Source organism: Eptesicus fuscus, chromosome 11 (genome assembly GCF_027574615.1).
Source record: "Eptesicus fuscus isolate TK198812 chromosome 11, DD_ASM_mEF_20220401, whole genome shotgun sequence".
Taxonomy (NCBI): Eukaryota; Metazoa; Chordata; class Mammalia; order Chiroptera; family Vespertilionidae; genus Eptesicus; species Eptesicus fuscus.
The window spans coordinates 16,083,041-16,095,877 of record NC_072483.1 but is presented as its reverse complement, the minus strand read 5'-3'; the positions used below and the strand labels follow the sequence as shown (position 1 = coordinate 16,095,877).

At 40.8% G+C, this 12,837-nt stretch overlaps 1 protein-coding gene across 1 annotated transcript in view; it reads left to right on the top strand.

The window, feature by feature from the left end:
• The first annotated feature begins 3,409 nt into the window (after positions 1 to 3,409).
• The window catches only part of NCKAP5 (NCK associated protein 5), a 908,330-nt gene continuing 898,902 nt past the window's right edge, over positions 3,410 to 12,837 (top strand). The window contains exon 1 of the mRNA XM_054722813.1: positions 3,410 to 3,620. The gene's annotated coding sequence lies outside the window, so the exon portion shown is untranslated. The remainder of the gene's footprint in view (positions 3,621 to 12,837) is intronic.

Here is a 12,837-nt window from a genome sequence, read left to right as displayed (position 1 = left end):
CACTGCTGGTGGGAATGCAGACCGGTGCAGCCACTGTGGAAACAAGATGAAGTTTCCTCAAAATATTAAAAATGGAACTCCCATTTGACCCAGTGATCCCACTTCTAGGAATATATCCTAAGAAACCCCAGTTTTTTGAGCATGCAGCATGTGGCAGGTAATGAGCTAGATATTTTAGATTAACTTTCTTAATATTTATAACTACTCTCTAAGATAGATATTATATTTATATTGTCCATAATGATTCAGGTGGTTTGCAGCCTTGGTTAGTAGACACAAGGTAAAACAATTTTTTTGTTTTACATAATGCTTCTTGCCTTCAGCACTGCTTCTTTAATGTAACTATTGTGACTCTTGCTTCCTTTCTGTTTGCATTTGCCTTATATGTCTCTATCTTTTAATATTTAACCTTCATGTCACTCAGCATGGTGTTGATATAGAGTAGATATCCTACAAAAATGTTTGTGGGATGAATAGGCCTCTCAGATTCACTTTGTTTAATGAATCTTCTGAGAGGCATGCAATTGGATTTTGTTTATGAGGAGTGTGCGATGGTTATTAGGAGAGTGTCACCTACTTACAGTTACTGTGTTACTGATAAGTTTGATTTACTTCTGACAGATAGTGTTTTATTTTTTTTTAAATGTTTCCTCTAATTTTCTTTTGCTTCCAATGCCATATGGATTGTGAGCTCTTTGGTTAAATATCCATACAGAGTGGCCTGGAGAGTGTACATCTTGTTTTTATTCCGCTTTTGATTGACATCTGGCTGGTCCTACAGCTGAGCGCATTCATACTGTTGGCACCATAACTGCAGTTTCCATTGCAGCTGCTGCTTCCCAAGGCTTTACGTCCGCGTGCCGAACTACCGTCAAGTATGTTCGTGGTCATGGATTTCTCATCTTACTTAGGATCTCATTTGAAACATGAAACATATTTGTTACATTGTGTAGCCTTTTCTTCATCTATTGATTTTGTCCTAATCATATAACTGTTAAGTGCTGTTAATGTTATAATGTTAAATGACATGGGCTGATTATTTATATGGACACTGTGTAGAACTGTGCAAATTTAGAGGAGAAAGGAAGAATACGAAGTAATACCTTGTCCTTGTTTTCAAGATGCTAAAAGTATCATTGGCAGGGTAACTAGAAGTATAGCCATAAAAAATAAATAACTCAAAAGTTACAATATAAATTATGTCACTAGCACTACGTATAAATATATGTCAAATGAGAAACATGCAAAATGTGCCAATATTCAGAGGTCAAAAATATTGCCTAGGGTTGAAATGTTCGGAGAAATCTTCCCCGAGGAAGAAGGAAACCATTCCAAAGTGAATGAACGGTGTGGGCCAAGGTGTGGAGGGGGGTATGGATATGGCATGTTCATGGGATGGCAGGAAAATGATCATGATCATATCAGAGATTTTGTGGGGTTGGGGTAAAGGATTCATTCCACAAATATGTTAAGCACTTAGTATCCAGAGAACATTCAGAGGGCATATCCGAGAAGGTTTCCATGTGGAAGTAATGCCACAGTTGAGTCCTAAAAGACAAGTGGGAGTTAAACAGGTGAAGGTTTCAGGAAGGGTTGGAGACCCTAGAAGAAGTGTTTTCTAGGCAGAGGGAGCCGATTGAAGGCTTACAGGTGAGAGAGCGCATGGTGCTTTCGAGGACAATGATGTCCTGTGATTGGCATATCACATTTTAATGGAAGAATCGAGTGAAAAGGAGGGAGAAAAGCTAACTCAGGTCCCGAGGGCTTTAGGTACCACATGGAGACTTTGGACTTTATAAGGCTGGGACGCCTCAAAGTGATTTCGAATGGGATAATGGAGCTCAATGGAGAGTGGATCGTAGATGGAAGATTGAAGGCCGGGAGATAGATTAGGAGGTTATTGGATTAATTCAGGTGAAGCATGTCGAGTGAGTGAATAGAGGCAGTGGCAGTGTGGATATATTTGAGAACAAGTAAGGCATTGGAAGCCACAGCTCAGATAGCAAATGGATGAAGGGGCTAGGAAGAGGGGAGTCAGGGATGATTCTTGGGATCCTGGCTTAGGAAGTGTCTGGGATTCATTTATCACTGTAGAAAAGACAGGAGAAAGAAATTTTTCAGGCCAGGGAGGAGTTGTGGGTTTGGTTGAGATAATTTCCGATAATATTTTACACATATATGGTCTTCCTTTACTTCATGGAATTTTCCTCCTGAGTTTAGAGTAATGGGGCTTTAAATGTTAGCATTTCCTTAAGATTGTCATGGGTACACATTGATTAAATTACTAAGTCAATAAAATATGTCTAAACGTACAGGCTTGTTGATGAAACAATCCTTTATTTAGCTACCAACCCCATAAATGGCCATATAATTAACAATGATAAAGTTTGTTTCAGTAACAAAGCCTCCCAAAGAGAGGGAGATTTGGATGCCTTTCAACAAAATAAATTCCTTTATTCTCAGATGACATGTAAACTGATGTCATTTCTCATTCCATAAAGAAAAAAAAAAAAAAGAAAGACAAAACTTGCTACGGTTTGCAGTATTCCAAGGATGACATTCTTCCTCAAAGTAATCTAAAAAAAGACATTCTGAACAAACTTGTACTTCCCCTGCCAGAAACGCACGGCTGGCCCCGATGCAAGCCTTTCATATTTAGCCATTTAGATCATGCTTTCTACATGAACTTTCATAACATTTATTTACTGTTATAAATGAATGGACCAACTGCTGCAGGAAGCCAGGAAGCCAGTTCCTCAGCAGTTGGATTTCTCACTACATTATCTCAAGTGTATAAAATAGTATTTCCGGTCAATCTTTCAGGGCAATGTGAAATGTCACTGGTATCTCAGTTTTGAATTTTTACAGTTCTGCCTGCTTGCAAACATAGTAGCCTCACTCCACAAAGACTATGCTCTAGTTATAAATACTTTAACTCCTAAGCCCCCTCGTTAGGGTGTCTCAACATTTTCCCTCCCGTCCTGTCCGGCTGACCGGGTCACACTCTTCTGTGAATAGTTGCAATGGAAACAACAGGCAGAGGCCGCTAACGCTGAAGACCAGGCGTTACATATGTTTTTCTGTGGGAAATGGTGAACTAGGATTTGGGCCGATGAGCATTACCGAGGATAGACATATTGGTGGTTAGATGGGGCACGACATCTTGCTGCAATAGATATTCCATTTCCACGGCAGAGCCTATGGATGGTAAGCCTACTCTGGAGGAGTTTGAACTCTAGTCCCTACATGCTGAGGCACAGGGTTCCCTCGGGTTGAGCTGGTTTAACTGGACGAACCACAGCCTCCCACAGCAGGCTCTCGGGCTAAGGCCTGAGGGCTGGCTCCTGCCCTGGCAGGAAGCTGGGCTCACGTGCTCGCCTTCATCTCCCCTCTGTTAGTGCCAGGCACAGCCAGGCAGGAGCCGGAGATGGCCATAAGCAGGGCTCTTGGTGCCTGACTCTGGCCTGATCCAGAAACCCTATTTCCCGAGTCTTCCCATTCGTGGCAGCCTCTGGCAGTAGGTAAGATCATAGACCGAGTTTGAGGAACCTCGCTCTTGGTGGCCAGAAAACGCAGAACCAGATGCAGCTGTGGAAGAAGCCACTAGATGATTGAGAAAGGTAAAAATTATATATCTCTTAAAATGAATTAGAGCTGTATATGTTCTCTTATAAAGTAATCTTATTGTTCAAATTAGAACGTCAATTAGAACTTCAGTAAGACAGTAGAAGGAAAGAGAATAATTGGAACCTTTTACTGAAAAAGCAGAGAAATATCTGTTGCTAACATTTGCTGCTCTTACAACTAAAAACATCTGATCCCACATGAATAGAGATGCATACTTTTATAATCACAGCAGATCTCCAAATATCAAAGAGCAACTATTTGACTCTACAGTTTAACTGTCACTTTTATCTACCTTTATCTAGTCTGTTTGCTGAATAGGGATAAAGAGAAAGATTGAGCAACATCATGTTTTCAAAAGGGGCATAGGAGAACGGGGAGTCATTTCCAAAAGAGGTAATAAAATTTGTGACACAAGTTTGGCATGAATTCTAAGGAAGCAGAGTAACTGTCTTCACATCTCTAGTGCCCAGCGTGGTGCTTGACCTGTATTTGTTCTTATTCATTAGATATTGTGCCTTGGCTTAAATCACCGTGAATTTGAGCCATTTAAACACACACTGGTTCTTTAAGAGATTTGTATTTATTCTATTCATTTATTCATTCATTCATTAGGGGAGTACTGATAGACAGAGCTACCCTAGCAGACCAGAAGTATATTCAATGAATGTCAGTGCAATTCTAGCCTAACATATTTGCATAGGGAATCTAGAGAGTGGTTTATTTGCAAGTTTGTGTAGGGCTTGTTTAGTATATTAAAAGAGAGGCAAAATGAGTATTTGTTATACAGAAGTTGGATTAATTAAAAGAAAATTATTGTATAGGTCATTTCTCTAGGCCAGTGAAGATATGCTTTTATTTATAGTCACTTCAATGCTATAGAATGATTTTAGAACATTCTGGAGAATGTCTCCCTTCTTATTGAATCCCTTTGCAAGGCCTTCAAGGGGCTCTAGATCTCCCTAACCTAAAACAAACTGTCAATTTCTTCCTTTGCAAGAATGATATTAACTAACTCTGCTTCCTTATCTCAGATCCATTTATTTGAAACATTTATTTTAAAATAGTTTAAGGTAAGAAAGTGTATAGAAGAACACAGTAAAGACCTGTGTATCACTGCTTGGCTTAACAAATGAAACATCACCAGTAACACTGATGCTTCTGTGTACCCATCCCTAATCATATCTCACTTCCTTCAGATAAGCAGTGATGCAACTGCTATCTCGAATTTAGATTTGGTAATTATCATTTCCATATCACCCTTTATAGTAGGACTAAGTATGTAGTGTGTATGCATGCCCAATCCCTATGTCATATTGTGTTTCACATTTAAAACATTATAGAAGTAGTATTATACTGTATGTATTCTTCTGTAACTTGGTATTTGTGTATTTTCATTCATTATTGTTTTGGTGGGATTCATCCATGACGATGGTATTCCAATGTGTGAATTCCACAATTTAATCACTGTTGATGGACACGTGGTTTGCAACTTTTGTGTCCAGGGTTCAGGGCAGGTACCAGCATTATCCCTTGGTGCAAACAGGACTCGGGCAGGAGAGTGGTCAGCGGGGTTTCTCGGGGTCCTCTCCAGAGGTGTGCTTGAGCTCCAGTGCCTTGGGATGCAGAGAGGTTCTACTGCTGAGATGTTCCCGCCCTGTTGCTCTCCCTTTCTGTGAGCTAAACAGAGAGCCTCGTAGGACTGGGGGACAGTCAGACTGCTTTGGTGTCAGACAGTCTGAGGGTAAAGTGTAATCTGTTTGCAATCGTTGGGCACAAAGCTGCAGAGGTTTAGGGGACCATGGGGTGTGAAGCCCCAGATCCAGTTAGCTTCTTACCAGCCAGTGTAGAGAAAGCTCGTCACTGATTTCACTTGTCACTATAAACCATTTTTTTCTTGTTTTGAATACTTTTGCCATGATCGTTCTTCTTGTGTACATGTGCAAGAGTTTTCAAGGGTATGTACCTGAGAGTAGAGTTGCTGAATGGTGAGGATTATGTCTTGTCAGGTTTATTGGAGGTCGCCATTTGTTCGTCAAATAATTGAACCAACTTATACTCCAACCAGTAAAACATAAGAGTTCCCATTGCTCTACATCCTCTCCCACAAGTGGTATTGCCCACATTTATTAATCGTTGCTTAATCGATAGGTGGTATACCTCAGAGAGGTGTTTTGGTTATGATTAAGATTGAGCAGGTTACCTTGTACCTATTAGTCATTTATGTTTCCCCTTTTCTGAATTGCTTTTTCCTATCTTTTTGCCACCCCCCACCCGTGAATTATTTGCCTTTTTCTTTTTTTAAAAAAATATATTTTATTGATTTTTTACAGAGAGGAAGAGAGAGGGATAGAGAGTTAGAAACATCGATGAGAGAGAAACATCGATCAGCTGCCTCTTGCACATCCCCTACTGGGGATGTGCCCACAACCAAGGTACATGCCCTTGACCGGAATCGAACCTGGGACCCTTGAGTCCGCAGGCCGATGCTCTATCCACTGAGCCAAACCGGTTTCGGCTATTTGCCTTTTTCTTTTTCACTTGTAGGTGTCTCATATTTGGGACATTTACTCTGTATACACCTGTTTAAAATAGTTCCCTCACTTTGTGCCTGTTTTGTTTGTTCTATGTTTAAAAAAACTTTTAGTGGTCTTGTGACTAACAGAAATTTAACATTTGGATGTAATGACATCTATAATTATTTAGAGTAGTTTCAAAGAGCTTTTTAAGTCTTAATTACTGTGAGTTTTGTTTTAATTAATTTCTGCTTTTTTTAAAAGATAATTTCTGTTCTTTTACTAGTTACCCTTAAAATTCTAAATGGATGCTTAGTTTAATCCAATAATTATCTCTTGCCTTATGTAAAAAATCCCAAAGAACTTTTATAAAATCTTTATCAATATAATAAAATCCTAAGCGACCCTTACGGCTGAACGACCGGTCACTATGATGCACACTGACCACCAGGGGGCAGATGCTCAATGCAGGAGCTGCCCCTTGGTGGTCAGTGCACTCTCACAGGGGGAGCACCGTTCAGCCAGAAGCTGGGCTTACGGCTGGTGAGCACAGCGGCAGTGGCAGGAGCCTCCTGCCTCCTTGGCAGCACTAAGGAGCAGCGAGCAGGTGGGCAGTAAGGAGCGAGAGGTCCCGGACTGCGAGAGGGTGCAGGCCAGGCTGAGGACCCCCCCCCCCCCAAGTGCACGAATTTTGTGCACTGGGCCTCTAGTTGTTATATAATATTTTAGGTCCATCTTGTTTTTGTACTTCCCTAATTTGACATTATCACATTATTTTTTTACTGCTTGATTCGATTTTCCCATACATTTAACTATTTCTTTGCTCACTATTCCTTTCAGACTTTCTGTAGTTATTATTTTAGGGAAAGTCTATTTATGGAAGCTCTAAAATTTTTATCAGAAAATATATTTTCTTTAACTTAATTCTAGAGTGGGGATTTAGGTAGGTATGAAATTGTAAGTTATTTTCTTAAGGCTTCTGAGAGATTTGTTATCATTCTACTTTTTTTTCTTTGTTGGTGTCATATTTGAAGTAACTTTCTCTGACTTCTTTAAGGTCGTGTTTGTCTTTTTGACCTTTAGTATTGCTATGGTATGTCTAGGTGTGGATTAAAAGGTTTTCTTAATTTAAAACATTTACTTTAAAGTTTTGTCCTTTCTAAATCTGAGGATTCATGGTTTTCATCAAGGAAATTTTTTTTGTGTGTGTATATTTTCAAACATTGTCTCCTTCTGAAACTTCAATTACATGTATGTTAAATCTCATTTTATTTTACATTTTTGTAAAACTCTTATTTATCATCTCATTAGCTCCATTTGTTATAGTCTATAAACTTTAAAAACATTATCTTCTAGTTTATTGATTTGCTCTTCCATATTCTATTCAGTTTGCTTTTTAAACTACCCATTGAGTTTTTAATTTCAATAATTATATTTCAATTATGTTTCAGTGATTATATTTTATTGTCTATAAGTCCAATTTGATTCTATTTCAAGATTGTTTTGTTATTTCTTGCAAATTATTATATATGAGGTTCTAGGAGGTCTATTTTCATGGTTTTAGTTCTATAATCTCCTTTCCTTGTTCTCTTGTTTCCTTAGATATAATTCTGAATTGAGTACCTGTACTGACTGCTCTTTTTCTGTGGGAATCCTGAGAGCCCTGTGTGGGTGTTTATTCCTTCGCATTTGCTTCTGCTATACATTTTTGGAAGCTACCAAATGAGGACAACATTGAGCTGGTATTTTGGCTTGTGGTTTTACAATCCCTGGTGTTTGCATAGTTTTGAGCCTCAAGCTCACATGGAATTAGCCTGAATTTAAAAATTCTTTGTTATGGGTAAGGGAAAGAAAAGTTTGACAAATTTAGAAAATAAATGCCTAGTTAAACTCTTTTTTAATCCTCACCAGAGGATACATTTTTATTAACTATAGAGAGAGAGGAAGGGGGAGAGAGAGAGAAATATCTATGTGAGAGAGAAACTTTGATCAGTTGGCTCCCACAGACGCCCTGACTGGGGTTCAAACCCACAACCTAAGTATGTGTCATGACTGCAAATAGAACCTGCCACCTTTTGGTGTACCAGATGACACTCCAACCAAATGAGCCACCTGGCCAGGGCACCAAGTTTAACTTTAAAAATATGAATATATAATTTTTTAGTATTAAGTATACCCCATGAAATATTTGTCCTAGATTTTTTTCTGGCTACTAATAACTAGTGGGTGGGGAGGTTTTAGTTTCTTAACAAGAGCTGAAGCTTCTACAATAAATTTCATATTATCTTCCTTTGTGAGTAGTTTTGTTATTGTTGTTTTTTCTAATCCACCATTTCATGAAGCATCTCCTCTTTCAAAGGTCTTGGGTTTTATGGGGCGTCTAAGTTCCAGCTCCCCACCTGGTAGAGACTTTGTGTCCTTTCCCCAGAGTGGCTCTAGGTCCCTGGGATGGGGACATTCCATCAGCATAGTCACTGATTCAGTATTTGCTTTTCTCGCTGGTTTTCTGCTTCCCTTTTGATTGTTTGTTTATTTCCTAGGATTTTTCCCTTCCTTTCATTTTTCCCTTCCAAATGAGATAGGCATTTAAAAGTTCTGTGTTTTATCAGCCACTAGAGGCCCAGTGCACAAAATTTGTGCACTTGGAGTGGGGGGTCCCTCAGCCCGGCCTGTGCCCTCTCACAGTCCGGGAGCCCTCAGGGGATGTCCAACGCCATGGAGGTGGGAGAGGCTCCTGCCACCACTGCTGCGTTTGCCAGCTGTGAGCCTGGCTTCTGGCTGAGCGGCACTCCCCCTGTGAGAGCACACTGACCACCAGGGGGAAGCTCCTGCATTGAGCGTCTGCCCCCTGGTGGTCAGTGAGCATCATAGTGACCGGTTGTTCTGATGTTCAGTTGATTTGCATATTAGCCTTTTATTATATAAGATATTGCTGGCCGCAGAAATGCTCCCATTCACTCTAACCATACCCTTGCCCTTACCAGGATCTAAAAATACTGGTTGAAAATTCTGCCCAGGGTGCTTTCTTGCTAAATCCAAAGCCCTCTTCTTGGGAATTGCCTACTTGAAAGCTCTCATTTCTTGGCTAACCTCTTTCTGTCACTGCCTCTGTGACTCCAGGGTCTTCTTATTGTTTTTCAGTAACCAGCCATTGTCAGTCCTCTTTAATGGCTCTCTTTCCTGTTGCTTCTTCTTTGGTATAAACATGCCTCTTGGACAGACAGCCTACTCCTAAGCCAGTGTCCCGATCTCCAAACTCTGTAGGTAGCTTTCATATTGTTTTCTATGCTAATATTTTTAAAACCAGACCTGTATCCATTCTTGCCCTTGAAAATTTTTGATAACTTTTTATTGCCAAAATATAAAATCTTAGCATCGAAATTCTCTATAATAGGACTCTTAGCCTCTCCTTCTCCAATTTTCTCAGCTACCAAACTCTCCAACCACTGAACTATTCTGTACTGCTTGGACCATGATGTTGCTTCACTTCTCTGTCTTTGTTCAAAATACTGGGATATCTGCTGTTCACTGCCTGTGTATTGAAATCAGACCCTTCCTTCACGGTTAAGCTCAAATTGCACCTTGGTGAAGGCTGGCCCACTCCCACCTCAGCTGGCTGCTCATTTAGTATGTTATTGGTGCTTTTCAGGCAACACATGTATTTCTTGGGTGCAAACTATCTTTTTCATTTTATTACCTTAATTCTGAGCATAGTACTGTCTATTTAGTAGCCTTCAATTGACTTTTTGATTATTTAGTTAAGGTACATGTCTTTAGTGATTATGAGGACATACTGGATAGGCCTTAGAGTATCATATCAGTTTTATATTTTTTTAAAAAAGAAGAAGATCAACTTAGAAAAACTGTTAGAGCTTCATAAGCAGTATGAGTCTTCATTTTCCATTGGTAAGAGTATTTCATTTAACCTCCTATATTATGGGGGCAGTCTCATTTCCATGTTGGATCTCTTGGCAGACTGATGGTCATATGACTGGGGATTTCTAGACTCTCATGAAAAGGTCCTCTCTGAAAAAGCCCAGTAACCTCCATGGTCTTTTAAAGATGTTCATTCGTTTCCCCAAATCCCTTTTTTCCATCTACTTTAAAGTAATCACAATGCATAAATAGAGGTAGGCAGATTATGCCTATTGAGATCATTTGTCCTAATAGATTGCACTGTTATGTCAGCCTCCAAATATTGGTAATACCTGTGAATCTTGTTCTTTCTTTTTCTGTCTGCATAGGGTTGCCAGATTTTATAAATTAAATATAGTCCATTAGTTTAAGTTGAATTGCAGATATACAATGATTATTTTTTTTAGTATATGTCTCTATATTGCACGGGACATCCTTATACTTAAAAAAGTCATTGTTTATCTGAAATTCAAATTTAACTGGGTATCCTATATTATGTCTAGCAACCCTGCATCTGTACCACTTCCTGCTACTTGCTCCTTATTAGCATAATCATCTAAAATGTACACAGAGGGCCCTGGCCAGGTAGCTCACTTGGTTAGAGTGTTGTCCTGCCCGATACACCAAGGTTGCAGGTTTGATCCTGGTCAGGGCACATACAGGAATCAACCACTGAATACATAAATAAATGGGACAACAAAATTGAAGTTTCCTCCTCTCTTTCTCTCTCTCTCTCCCTTCCTCCCTTCTATTCTCTCTCTAAAATCAATCAGTCAATAAAAATTTTTTTAAAAATGTTGAAAAGTACACAGAGGGTTTCTATATGCAGAAATGAAGTTCCATAAAAGTGATTTTCCCTGGAAAACTATCAAACAAAAATTTTTCTAGCTTGCAAATGTTAAGAGTGGCGAGGAATGTAACATGGCAGCAGGATAATTAATTCTAGAGTGGGGTGGTGGAAAAATAGTATTGTTGTGAAAAGCCGGTCTCAGCTGTGGGAGTTTACTAGCATAAATATGTTTCTGGTAATGTTTGCAGTACAACTAACCTATTGTGGCAGGCACATCTGGGTGACACACACTCTGTAACTCAGTAAAATGCCTGGGAGAAAGCGTGTGTGTGTGTGTGTGTGTGTGTGTGTGTGTGTGTGTGTGTGTGTGTGTGTGTTGAGTTAAGCAGTCCTTTGTTACAAAGGAGTGGAACAGGGCCATGAACATTGTGTCAAAATTCAAGCTAATTGATGGACAGTATAACCACCACCTTAGTTAGCGCCTCGGGACTCTTCATACTGGCAAGCTGTAAATTTAAAAGGAAACCAAAGGGATAGTGTACAGTCCATAGCTCTGTATTCCATTACTTCATGTATGAAAAATTCAGCAAGTAAGAGAGATGCTTGACAGGTAGCAGCCAGAGAGGAGCTGCACAGTGATTAAGGTAAGACTGAGTGGCTGGAAAAAGTCTCCATCTCCCCACGTAGAGGGTTAGGTTTTTGGATGAAGGATTAACTGTGTTCTGTGCTCAGGAGGAGGGAGGCACTTGGATCTCCTCTCTTCAACCCCAGCCCTAGACAGCACAGTCTTCTTGAGATTATGGGATTTGGGGTAAAATAGATCTACTCATGAGCCCAATCAGTCACCGTATTTCTATCCTTTAGTGTCACTGAAAGTCGTTGAGTTTTCTTATCAGACTGACTTGGGTTTAAATCCCACCCAGCTCTGTTTCCGAATTGTGACATGCAGTTCCTGAACCCGTTTATTCATCTATAAAATGAAGTGGAACCTGTCTGTCTCTCAGGGTTGGGGTGTGGATTAACTGGGTTTCTGAGATGCAAACTGCTTGGTTTTTATTAATCGCTTCATGAAAGGTAGCCATGTCCCTCTCTATCCCAATGCTTTCTGACGTTCTGCTCATTGCCTGAGCCTCATGGGTAAAGACTGCCCATCTTCCTGCAATCATGTGCTTCTTCCTGCTTGTATCTCGGACCCTTGAGACATCTTAATTTGACGGTGCACTACAGAGGAGGAGACTGTTTGCCATAGGCAGGCATGGCGGAGGGCTGTCCCTTCCCATGCAGACTCGCCAGTTGGCAAGGGTTGCCTTCAGTAATGTGCTGAGAAAAGCTGTGAGGCTGCCTGAGTGTGGAGAGAGACAGCTCCTCGTTGGCTGATGAAGGCTGCCATTCACACAGGAAGGGTTGTGGTGGTCTCGGTGCCCTGTCCTTGGCAGCTTTCTCCCTGGTCTGGTTCCGAAGCAGGCAGTTTGTGTTCAGAACATGACTTCCCTGTCTGTACCCTTTCCTCCACGTTGTGGGCCACCTTCCCCAAGCTCACTAGTGTTTGAGCACTGGCTTTGTGGCAGAGAAAGTGAAGGATGAACTCCTTAGTTTCTGTTAAGATTCAGGGACATACCAGTCACTTTCTTCTGCAGAGTGTTTGCAGGAAAAGGCCAGGTGCTCTGGGCTGGCCTTGGCTGCGGGCTTTACAGATGTGAGTTGGTGGTGGCACGTCTCCGTGTGCTGATGCTGCTGCTGGCCCGTCTCTGTGTGTTGTTGCTACTGCTGGCCCGTCTCTGTGTGTTGTTGCTGGAGGTGGCCCGTCTCTGTGTGTTGTTGCTGGAGGTGGCCCGTCTCTGTGTGTTGTTGCTGGTGGTGGTGGTGGCCTGTCTCTGTGTGTTGTTGCTGGTGGTGGAGGTGGCCTGTCTCTGTGTGTTGTTGCTGGTGGTGGTGGTGGCCCGTCTCTGTGTGTTGCTGCTGGAGGTGGCCCGTCTCTGTGTGTTGTTGCTG